The following is a 13,278-nucleotide window of genomic DNA, read 5'->3' on the forward strand; positions in this document are numbered from 1 at the left end:
ATGGTGTCCTTGTCGTAAGTACTGGCTTACTGTTTGGGTACTATGTCGGTAACGTGGAGAATCTAGTATCCTTATGGTTATTCAACTTCCCTTCTCCTTTTCCAAAGAAAATATGGGCATGGGTCGGTAACGCGGCTATATGATGCTCGTATGCAAGCCATTATTTCTCCTTAGATTCAGGTGACACTCGATCGGTAACGCGAGCAGCTAATTGAGTGTCATTTGTTAAAGCATCTATTTTTGCATTAATGTGGCATTTAAGTCGTTAACCCGGTCGTACGAAGGTTATATAATTTGTATATGTATGTACAATTAAGTTTTTAAGTATTAAGTATATGAAACACAAATGTTTGAATTGTTTGATTTTGTTGTTTTTAAATGGTCTTATGCAATTATGTACTAGCTATCATATTCAAAAGAATGCATTATTCATCAATCATCCCTATTTTAAATGCTAAATATCATCAATTATCACAATTTGCATGTTACATAAATTTTCTATTAAAAAAATTTTGCACACAGTTTGCATGTTAAAAATTCTTTTGTATCTTTTTAAAGAGTATCAATCATCATCGCTATTTTAATACTACATTTACATTAATTCTATGTAAAAGAGTGTGTGAACACAATTTGCATGTTAAATATTAATTTTTATCTTTTTAAAGAGCAAGACATTCTTTGCAATTTTCTAGCCCGATTTGCATACTTCCAATGTTTTAAATGAGCTAAAATAAAATAGACAATATATACATCACGATGTATGCATCTTCCAAGAGGCTTTAAATTGTTTTATATTTTTAACATGTTCTGTTCGATATGGACAATTATATTAGAAATGACATATTTATTGTATTTTACATGAGCAAATATACCATTTAAAGTCAAAATGATTATCAACCTGAATAAACACAATCTTGCTGAATTTTTTGAAGCCTTTAAATCGGTGTGTACTTTGTTTGAACTAGTGTATGCGCACGATGAAAAATATAAGGTAAAAATTCACTCTATGCTGAAATGTTCCAGATTGTTAACATGTATTGTTTGATCTGGATGAGGTTCTTATAAACCTCTTCTTTGCTCTCCATTTTACACGTGTAACAGGTTGTAGTTTAAAGTGAAGATTGTTTTCAAGCACACTCTATATTTTCATGCACATTTCTTAAAGTCTTCAAGTCATGGTTGAGGGTTTACCTGAATTTGTGTGAGAGCGTTAGTGCAGTGTGCAACCATGAATTTGTATTTGATATGTTGTTTTTTATTGTCCAGTACAAAAACAACGCCAGATCTAAAGAAAATTATTATGCGTACCATTCAAAAAGAATGTATTTTGGCAATATCATCATGTGCACATGGTCGCATACAGCAGATTAGTGAAAGCAATGTCTTCATCGAAGACCTCACTAGCGCTATATGGGAGAACACAGAGCGCAGGATGCAAGGTGAAGGCCAATACGAGCTACTGATTCCAGTAGAGATTCGAGAATTAGACCCCCACCACAAGGTGAGGATAGTGTTGGGCAATATGAAAGTATGTTGCAAAGACTTAAAGGAAGATATCCCTCTTGCCTATTTGTGACATGTCAAAATTAGAGTTCTAGGATAAACTGTGGGAGGAGCAGAAGGTAAAGATGAAGCATGTGAAAGCGCAGGACCAAGAAGCCTTACCCAAGAGATTGAAGATGGCCCAAGATGTGCAAGAAGCTTTGGGAGGTCGATCAGATGCCAGCAGCACCGGTACAATCATGCGGATAGCTTTGAATGCCAAGTGCGCTCATCTTGTTGGCATCCCTTACGAGGCCATGGTAGAAGGTACAAAGCTTGGAGTAGGCTCCTTTGGTGTGTGCACATTGTACACCATTAAATTCATCTCTTTCTTTCCAGATCACATCACATATGTGGGAAAATGCTACAAGGGAGCGAATGAGGCAAAACTTGACAGCTTTCAGAAAGAGCAAGGAACACAAATGCTTCACCCCTCCATTGTAAGGTGCACTGGCTTTACCACCGAAGCTCCTTGGATCATTATATTCCCATACTACAATGGGGGTACCATGGGGGACATGATGTGTCGCTTATCGTTTGCCCATTGATTGTTCAGACGACACATGCACAGGCTACAACACGGTTGGAGGTCATTGCTTTTAGCAAATCTTCCTGTAGAAGCAATGACCTTCGGCCGTGTTGTCCACTGCATAATGCAGATTATGCGTTATATTTTGCAAAAATGTTATATGTTTACTTTGTGCAACAACGACCATTTGACTTTTCATCAAAGGAAACAACTATTGTCACTCATGATATCAGGGAGAGCTTTGTTACTTTCACCCGAGATGAGCTGGTAATGATAATGGAAGGTGCCAACCTATAGTTATAGAGAGAGAAGGATATTTACACGACACACCTAGCAGAGAAAGATGCAAACATAACACGGCTTTCTATAGCCACCCAAACACCCCAACCATCACAGGTTCGGATGGAGAAAAGCATTCACCGCTTAAGCCAGGACGTTCAGAATCTGACACAGCGAGTGAATCCTCCGCTTGTACAAGGGACACATATAAGCCACCTTGTCCTGCATCCAGATTTGGTCCCCTCATCTACTTCAAATGCATCCTCATCTTCCCAATGTCTAGTTTGCTACAAGAATTTTGACAGATGGAGTGGAAAATATACATTGATATGTGGTCATTATTATCACTTTGCATGTCTTAATTGTTTAATGCAGAATAGTAGCCGATGCGCAATTTGTTCACAAGATATTCCACAAGGAATACATATTATTTTTGGCATGGCAACTGAGTATAAATTCAAGCAAGCTCGCGAAGATACCCCTAGCATAATTAGAAATCTGTTTGGTGAACAAGATGCTGCTTTAGAGCAACACAATTGAGATCAACAAACTATGTATAATCACGAATATGAAGAGTTAGATATGATCAAAACACATTGAATACAAGGTCTTTTACAATGATTTCTAACACGATGTTCATTCTACTCTTAAGCCATATTAGATCTGTGAAGTTGTTATCTGGTTCTAAATCTGAGTGTTGTGGATCTCCTTGTAATTCAATCTCCATGTCTATTATCAGATTTTCTTCTATTCCATCTATAGTGCATTGAGATATACCAACATTGAATTGTTCTTCGTCTTCATTTTGACAATCATACACTAGGTTGGAATTTCCTCCTCGTAGACAACACTTTCGATGTGATTCAATATCTTTTTGTTAGAAAACATGTACACTATTTTTCCGCTCTGTCTACTAATAGTCTGTTGCAAATAGTGTTGTGAACATACTTGTACATACTCTAGTTTCTCTCTGAACTTGAGTTTGATGCATATTGTCCCAATATTTTTATTGCAAGGGGATGTAAGGTAGAGTAATACTTTCCACCGTTCATCGTCCACCACTTCCATGCAAGTTTCTCTTTTGCCATTATCTGTACAAAATTATTTGCAAAAGGACCTCCTTTTAATCTAAATGCACTCATTTCTTTGATGCAATCAATTCGGTCTTGGACGTTGGAGTAGCACGTGTTGACCACGTGATAGAAATCGATGACCACCTCTATATTTGACGTCAGATCTAAATTTCCATACTCTAGATCGAGCATGTAAGCAACATTATAAAGTGGACTATGAGCACTCTTCCACCTTGCATGAAAATACATGGCCAAAATTCTTCGTTGTTTGCTAGAGAATGGTAGTCGCCACTCCTTCTCTACTACACACTATTTCAGCTCTTTGAGATTTTCAGGACTCTGTTGGACTGACCACCATGTCATCCACACTTTGCCCAAATTTGGTGCCCTTTGATAAAGGTTGCAAATCAAAAATATAACGGGCATCATTACATGGTATGCATCCATTACAATCCTCTATCAAGCAGCCTTGCTTACGCCGCCACACATAGACATGTAATTTTATCTTTCACTTTTTCTTTCTACTCAAGCTGCCATTCATCAAAGGCCGTGCAATTGAATGTGTCAATCATAGTGCACTTATTGCGGAGAACGGATTCCAATGTATAAAAGTGCGTAAAAATTTGAGATTCAGTACGAAGTTTCAACATCATTAACATGCGTATTCTATACAAATCGAGCACTCTTTGTCGTTGATGGAGCAAAAGATGTCGTGCACACACTCACACACCCAGAAAACTTAACACAACACAAGGAATTTACTTAAATTCCTCACCTCACTCACCACCACTCAAAAACTCCCTGAAAATTCTACCCACAAGCTCCATTCAAACTCCAAACGCCTCGACCTACAAGCCCTTGCCTGCCCACAGACACTACAAGGTGAGTCGAGGTGATCAACCTTGGAAATCACGCTTGATGGTGACCAAAATACACAAGAAAAACCATCAAAAACCAGAAAACTCCAGCCACAAAATTCCACTCTCAAACCATTGCAAAGCCTTCACCAAACTCCACTCTGTTGGACTCTTTGGAGTAGCGCCAACCCTAATGGCACCAATACAGGGTCACATAGTCTTGCAGAAAGCGACACCTTCTTCTCTCAATTCCTCGCACACACATATACATGGAAACCTCAGAACTTCCATAGAATCTCCCAAGTGAAAAATTGAAGAGAGAAAGCTCTTATTCACTCCTCCACACACTCGAAAACAGGTCGCGAACGCGACGGGACTGCACTAGACCACCTGTAGGAACCCTGCTTCCTTCCCCACATAGAGAGGTGAAAGTGCCAAAAAATCGCTTCCAAAATACTCTATCAGCCCAAGCACTCATGGCATCGCCACTAATGTGGAAATTTGATGCCTTTTCACACCACTTTTGAACATTTTTTGACCTTTTTTTGCCGAGTTTTGGCCAGTTTTGACCCCCGGCGGGCATTTTTCGCGGGAAAAACCTCAAACGGACTCCAAAATTCACCAAATTTTGTACGCTTGATCCTCAATACCCAAAAAACTTTTCCACATCCCCATATTCTATTTTTGACCACTTCTAGGGTGGTGCACATATCACCGCAGATCAGGCGCCGCAAATAGATAGTTACCGCATGTGTCAAACTTCTCGAGCCGGATGAGAGTACCCACACTTGTCACTTGCATTATTTACATTCTAGAAAGCTCAAACACCTTATCCAGAACCAAAATAAGCCACCTAAAACCATATCCAAGGTCTTGATACCCTATACGGGCATGTACACATGTCCGATTGCTAGCGCGCGAACGTGACTATTCACAATGTGTACATGTTGCATCCTTTTTCGAACTTGAAACCACTTTGCAAAGCTCCCAAATGCATGTATTCACATCTTTTTGTACATATGACCATGCATATACATGCTACTTTGTACACACCAAAAGCGGTCTATCATCATTGCCCACCCTCTAGGTAGAGCATTTATGCTCAACCAAGAGACTATTTGCATTTGGAACCACATCCCTTGCAAAATATTTCTTCAGTCTATAACCATTTATTCTATAGCGCAAACGTTCACCGGACAATTTTTCCAACTCATAGGTGCCATTATGAAATACATGCTTCACTTTGTAGGGACCCAACCATTTGTCCCTCAACTTCTTTTGAAAAGTAAAATCCAAGCGAGAATCATACTTCATCATCAGATCTCCCTCTTTGATCTCTTTCTCTGGCAGCCTCTTATTCATCTTCTCCATCCTTGTTTCTGCTTGTTGAAGATAATAATCACTGGCTTTCTCTCTATTCATTTGCAACAACTCTAGAGAAAGAATACTTTCTTGCAGCTTGTCATTATGCTCACCTTGTATTTTGCACAACAACTTCAAGGCATCCAACTACACTTGTATGGGCATAAGAGCTTTATTTCCATAAAGAAGCTCATATGGTGTAAACTGTGTTGACACTCTATACGCAGTTCTATAAGCCCACAAACACTTTTCCAAGTCCAAATCCCACTCTTTAGGATGCTCTCTAGCATACTTTGATAGCATCCTCACAATTTGACCATTGTAGTTCTCAACCAACCCATTGCATTGTGGGTAGTAAGGGGAAGAATGCCTATGCTGAATTTTCAATCTCTCCATGAGAGCAGCAACAAGTTTTCCCTTAAACCCTGGTCCACGATCAGAAATGATAACCATAGGGGCTCCAAACCTACAACACACCTGTTCATATAAAAAAGAGGCCACTCTTCCTGCTGTTACATCTTTTACTACTCTTGCCTCAACCCGTTTTGTCAAATAGTCCATAGCCACAAGGATATACCTTTTGCCATTGTTGGTCCTTGGCATTGGACCTATAGCATCTACTCCCCATTTTGCAAATGCATCAAAAGACATTATAGCTTTCTGAGGCTCAGTCAAAAGCTTCCGATTTGCAAACACTTGGCATTCATGGCATGACTTGCACCGAGGGCCAACAGTAACCTGCTCTTAAAACACAAAAGACTACTTGATCCTTGCCTTGATGGCCTGTTTCTTCATGGCACTGCTCCAAAATCAATCCTATCTCTTCTTTGTATGGAACTTTTCTCAAAATGCTATCCTTGCCATAAATCATGAGATCTTCACCTACCAATATGTAGTTTCTTGCTTTTGCAACTATTCTCTGACGCCGAACTTTTGACATGCCCTCTGGACATTGCCCTTTACTAAGAAATACTTCTACATCTTGCAATGATTCCCTTCCTGCATACAAGGCTTCCTCGACCTTTAAAGGAGCTACCAAGGCATCCAACTTGTCCCTAGCCAACTCATCAGCTTCTTTATTCTGTTTACGAGGAACATGCTTAAACTGTATCTTCTCAAACTCATGCAAAAGCTTCTTGATGCCATAGAACCACTTCTTCAAATTGTCTTTCTTAACATTCCACAAACCAAGCAATTGATTCATGACTAGCAATGCATCCCCTTTTGCAATGACCCTCTTCAGTCCAAACACAACACACTGCTTCAACCCAAGGAAAAGCGTGAGATACTCGGCCTCATTGTTGCTTTCAGCTTCATCAAGATCGTAAGCTCTAGAAAAGATTACATCGCCTTTTGGGTTCTTAATGACTACCCCACCACTTGCCTTTTGAAGAACTTTCCTATATGCACCATCAAACATCATTGTATGTGCATCTGTAATATCTACTTCCTCTTCATGATCATCTTTGTCAACCCTTGGGTAAGATGGAAGCTCCCCTCCCTTATGTACTACTATGTCTGCCAAGTGAGCTTTAACAGAATGATCCACTTTAAACTCAAACTCATACTCTTGAAGCTCCAAAGTACACTTTAAGATGCGCTTGCTAGGCTTCAAATGTTGTACTACATCCGGCAAAAGATTCGATGTGGTGAGCACATAGAATTTTTGGGGCAACAAATAGGTTTGAAACCTTCGACAAGCAAGAACCAGGGAAAATACCCACTGTTCCATTTTCGTGTAGGAGAACTCGCTTACATTCTTCATCTTGCTCTCAAAATAGACTGGCTTGAAGTTCCTTCCTTGCTTTTGTAAGAGAACCGACCCAAAAGCTACTGACCCGACACTGATAGATACATAGAAAATCGATTGCAAGTCAGGATGACTCACTGTTGGTAAAGCACACAATACCTCCTTGATTCCATCAAAAGACTGTTGCATGTCTTCATTCCATTCAAACCCTTGAACTCTTTGACTCAATTTCTGGAGAGGATACACATACTGACATAGCATCCAGAAAAAATGTGACAAGTACCTGAGCTTATGCACAAATGATGCTAAATCCTTTGTGTTGTTGGGCAGATCCATAAGCAACAAAGCCTTAACTTTCTCTGGGTCTGCTTCTATTCCATTTTGGGAAACCACATGTCCTAGCAAATGGACTCTGGCATGAGCAAATTTACACTTCTTTGGGTTGAGTTTCCCACCCTCTTGTTGAAGCCTTTCAAAACTCAACCTCATCTTCTCCAAATGTGTGACCCTTGAGCTATAACACCCAATGTTATCCATGAAAACACGAATGAACTTACCCAAGTAGGGACCAAACACTCTATTCATCCATCCTTGGAAGGTAGCATATGCATTAACCAGCCCAAAAGGCATTCTTTTGTAGGCAAAACAACCCCAAGGAGTAATGAAGGTCGTCTTCAATCGCTATCAAGATCTGAAAGTAGCCAGAAAATCCATCCATGATTGAGTAACGTTCATGACCTGCACCCTGATTGAGGATTTCATCTAGAAAGGGTAGTGGATAATGATTCCTTTTTGTGGCAGCATTCAAAGGTTTGAAATCAACACATATCCTAAATCTTCCGTTCTTCTTGAGCACAATAACAACTGGAGAGACCCATTCAGACTCCTCCACTTGAAAGATGAAATCTGCTTCCAAAAGCTTCGTCACCTCTTCATGAAGTGCCTTCTCATGAATGACCCCCAACCTCCTAAGCTTTTGAGCCTTTGGCTTGGCACCTTCTTTTAGATTGATTCTATGCTCGACTCCTTTAGCTCCTTGCAAGTCTGTATATTCAGTGGTGAATAGCTTTGGAAACTCTATAAACATGTCTTCATACTCTTTTTTTTCTTTTTCTGTCAAGTCCTCTCCTAGCATTCTCCTTACATTCACTTTGGCAGGCTCTACAATTGCTTTTGGACTATCCTTCTCCTCCTTGACCTTCACATCATGCATTGATGCTTCCTTTTCAACACTTATCCCAAAAAGATCAGGACATATTTGCATCAATACTTCCTCTACACTTTCTTCTGATGTCGTAGACGATGCATCACTATCGTATGACGTAGTTTCTGTCGAATCTGTATCTTGCATCTCCAATAGGGGCTGTGTACGGCTCTCGTGTGTCTTCATGTTGTAGACAATGGTCCTTCTTTTCTCTTTGTCGGGGATGGTGATCAAGCCCGTGCCCCAATCCTGCTTAGCACCAAGGGTTATAAGCCATGGCCTCCCTAAAATGATCGGATAAGCATTCTCACCCGCTTGCATCACGTAGCAATCAACCAAGCACTCAATCCCCAAGACTTTTATCTTCACATCTTCAGCTATTCCAAGACACCTTGCCTTTTTGTGGTTGGCCATCCTCATACGGATCGAAGCATTCATCACTGACATCTTAACGCCTGCTTCCTTCATGATAGCCTCGGTCCTGACACACACCTGGGCACCACCATCCACATATGCTTGCACTTCCGTCTTCTTTCCCAGCATAGCTTCAACTATTGGCACCATATCCACTGGGTGACCAACCCTCAAAGATGACACCATGCTTTGACGCTTTTCCTTCTTGGAAGGAAGCCGCGTACTCACACACTTGGTCCATTGCCTCCTCAATTTAGCATTCAAAAGCCACCAGCTGACCAAAAGATATATTTGCCTTTTGATTTCGTATGTCGTCGACAATATCATAGTCTTCAACACCTTGGCCAAGGAGGTAGTCCTTTGGACCAATTTTCCTTCTTCGCCGCCTCTTGCTACTTTCTGGTTTGTCTTCTACCTTAGCCTTTCCTTTTATTGCTCTTGTTTCCCTCTCTTCTTCTGTCTCTTTCTCCCTATCATGCCTAGCTCTCTTATTGGCCAAGACATCCACATCTTGATGCTCTACCTTCTCCACTTCCAGGCAATGGTTGTGGTGGTTGCTGCGGCGGTGGGGCTTCTAGTGCTCGCTCTTGATGATTTTCTTCTATTCTCCCTCGACCACGTCCATATAAGGGGTATATCCATCCTCTCTCTCTTGGTGGTTCAGGACAATCACGGGCGTAGTGACCCTCTTCATCACAATTGTAGCATCTTCCTTGTAGCCTTCGTCCCCTACCTCTCCCAGCTGGCCACTCCTCTCTTTGGTTCCTATTCATTATGTTAATTCTTAATTCTTGCAGCTAACCACCAAGATCATGCAGAACCCGGGCCGTAACAGGATCTGGACCTTGAACCACTCGCTCCACTCTATCATCCGTTTTCACAAGGACCATTGGTTGCACCACAACTGGATCATTATGTGTCAAGCCTTGCTCCCACCTTCTCTTGATCTTCTTGCTCTTGGCCTTGGCAATTTCCACAGCTCTTTCAAATGTAGCAGGCTCATCTTGATCGACCTTCTCTCTTACACTTGGATGGAGACAATCCATAAACTGACGTACTTTAAAGAAATCCCCTGAAGGTACATGGGATGCCGACTCTAATTGAACCCAAAGCCCTTTGAAGTGTTGCAAAAACTCTTTAAAATTAGCATGAACATCTTGCTGCAAACCTCTCAATTTCTTTGTCGCTTCTGTTGCGGTTAGTTTCTTTCCAAACCTATCAAAAATTGCCAACTTCACCTGCTCCCATGTTTGCTTTTTGTCTTCCTCTAAACCTTCAAACCACTCGCGAGCTTCTCCTTTGAGCGCAAGAGGAAATACATGAAGCTTTGCTTCATCATTCACAATATGCATACCAAGCGTATGCCATTCGAACTCCGCAATCCAGTCCTTCACATCCTCCTTCCCTGTGAACACTGGCCGACTATAAGCCATCTCTTCAGAGTCGCTTCTCCCTTGCGTGAGTAACTCCACAAAAGTTGAAGTCTTGCACCTCAACCAAACCACAAATTTTCTTCAATCAAGCTCGAACTTCACGGAAAAACCGCTTCACATGGATGCACAACTGGCAAATTTCCGCTCCCCAGCGGGATCGCCAAAGGATGATGGAGCAAAAGATGTTGTGCGCACACTCACACACCCAGAAAACTCAACACAACACAAGGAATTTACTTAAATTACTCACCTCACTCACAACCAATCAAAAGCTCCCTGAAAATTTTACCCACAAGCTCAATTCAAACTCCAAACGCCTCGACCTACAAGCCCTTGCATGCCCGCAGACACTACAAGGTGAGTCGAGGTGATCAACCTTGGAAATCACGCTTGATGGTGACCAAAATATACAAGAAAAACCATCAAAAACCAGAAAACTCCAGCCACAAAAGGCCACTCTCAAACCATTGCAAAGCCTTCACCAAACTCCACTCTGTTGGACTCTTTGGAGTAGCGCCAACCCTAATGGCACCGATACAGGTTCACATAGTCTTGCAGAAAGCCGCACCTTCTTCCCTCAATTCCTCGCACACACATATCCATGGAAACCTCAGAAATTCCATAGACTCTCCCCAGTGCAAAATTGAAGAGACAAAGATCTCATTCACTCCTCCACACACTCGAAAACAGGTCGCGAACGCGACGGGACTGCACTAGACCACCTGTAGGAACCCTGCTTCCTTCCCCACACAGAGAGGTGAAAGTGCCAAAACTTGGTGTCCAAAATGCTCTATCAGCCCAAGCACCCACGGCAGCGCCACTGATGTGGCAATTTGATGCCTTTTCACACCATTTTTTGACCTTTTTTGGCCCAGTTTTGACCCCTGGCGAGCATTTTTCGCAGGAAAAACCCCAAACGGACTCCAAAATTCACCAAATTTTGTACGCTTGATCCTCAATACCCAAAGCACTTTTCCACATCCCCATATTCTATTTTTGACCACTTCTAGGGCGGTGCACATATCACCGCAGATCAGGCGCCGCAAATAGAGAGTTACCGCATGTGTCAAACTTCTCGAGCGGGATGAGAGTACCCACACTTGTCACTTGCATTATTTACATTCTAGAAAGCTCAAAAACCTTATCTAGAACCAAAATAAGCCACCTAAAACCATATCCAAGGCCCCGATACCCTATACGGGCATGTACACGTGTCTGATTGCTAGCGCGCGAACGTGACTATTCACAATGTGTACACGTTGCATCCTTTTTCGAACTTGAAACCACTTTGCAAAGCTCCCAAATTTATGTATTTACATCCTTTTGTACATATGACCATGCATATACATGCTACTTTGTACACACCAAAAGCGGTCTATAATCGTTTCAAGATAAATTTCACAACCTGTCGTGCTGTGTCAAATTTTTTGGTGAACCATGTGGTTTCTTCGCTAGTGTAGCAATCCTTCAGCACCAAGTTTAAGCTGTGAGTATTACAACCATTGGAAAAAATGTGTGGAAAGCACTTCTTTATTAATTTACTGGCATTTTTACAATTCTTTGCGTTGTCCATGACTACTTGAACGACATGTTCAGCACCAATTTCTTTAATTACATTAATCAAGACCTCAAAAATGTATTTTCCACTTTTAATTACACCAAAACTTCAATTGCCTTTATAAATGTTTCTTCCCTTAGACAAACTAGCATTACATTGATCAGCGGTCTTCTTTGAACATTTGACCACCCATCACTCACAATTGTGCATCCTGAAAGCAAAATATTCACTACAAGAGGTTCTTCATATTAGCGACACTAGCAATGCAATGCTGAAATGTTAAAATCCATGGTGTTGCTATGATCGTCGCTAAGCAAAGCGGTGAAAGTCGCCTATTGATTCGCGGTGTGCATGCAAGTGCTACCAGTTCACTTCGACAACCTCAAAGCGGAGGTGATAATGATAGCCATTTTTTGGCTCTCCGTAATTGCCATAGTGAGTTACCCCATCCTACCAAAATCATATAAACACTGTGGCTATTCTTAACTTTTCATTGTACATAGGCATATGTGAGTTAGGGGGCTTTTCGCGTATCTTCTTAGAACCCTCAGCTAGCTAGTCACTAGGCTAGTTGAGCCAAAAAAATAAATAAAATCAAAAAAATTAAATATATTATGGCCCATTTGTGTGTATTTATTTCATTGTACATAGGGCCTAAATATAGAGAATTTTCATAATTATTTTGATATTTATTTAAATATTTCTACCTAGGTGTGCGTTATTTTCATATATATGCTATGTACATTTATTCACCATTACCATAATATTTTTTACCTCTGAATTCTATAAAAAATCATTTTATGCAAGCTTCTCCTATTTTTGGGTGATAATCCACTCCAAGGAAAAACCTCAAAAATACCTTCCACCATCAGTCATTGCCTTTCACTAAATTCCTATTTCCTAGAGGTATTTTTTCTTATCTCTTGTAAATAAATACACTTCAATAAAAACAAATGAGGGTCCCCTCATTTGATTCCTTATATTTTCATATATCTCTTTTTTCCATTTTATATTTATATATAGCTGACACTATTCTAGATTCCATGAATATTTTATATACTAGCCTGTTTTTTCTCATCATATCCGTGTATTATATTTATGCATAATCCACAACCATTCATATTTTAATACCCCTAAGAATCAATTAGTTCATGCCCTCATGCAAGGAGAGGCTCACCTTTGGAGCCATATGCAAATTCAAGAAAAGGGGGGGCCACTGAAGACTTTTTTGTGAAGAAAAATAGGTATTTTGGTGGGACTTTTAATATCCATTTCCA

Source organism: Adiantum capillus-veneris, chromosome 30 (genome assembly GCF_014529385.1).
Source record: "Adiantum capillus-veneris isolate H3 chromosome 30, ASM1452938v2, whole genome shotgun sequence".
In the NCBI taxonomy this organism is placed as follows: Eukaryota; Viridiplantae; Streptophyta; class Polypodiopsida; order Polypodiales; family Pteridaceae; genus Adiantum; species Adiantum capillus-veneris.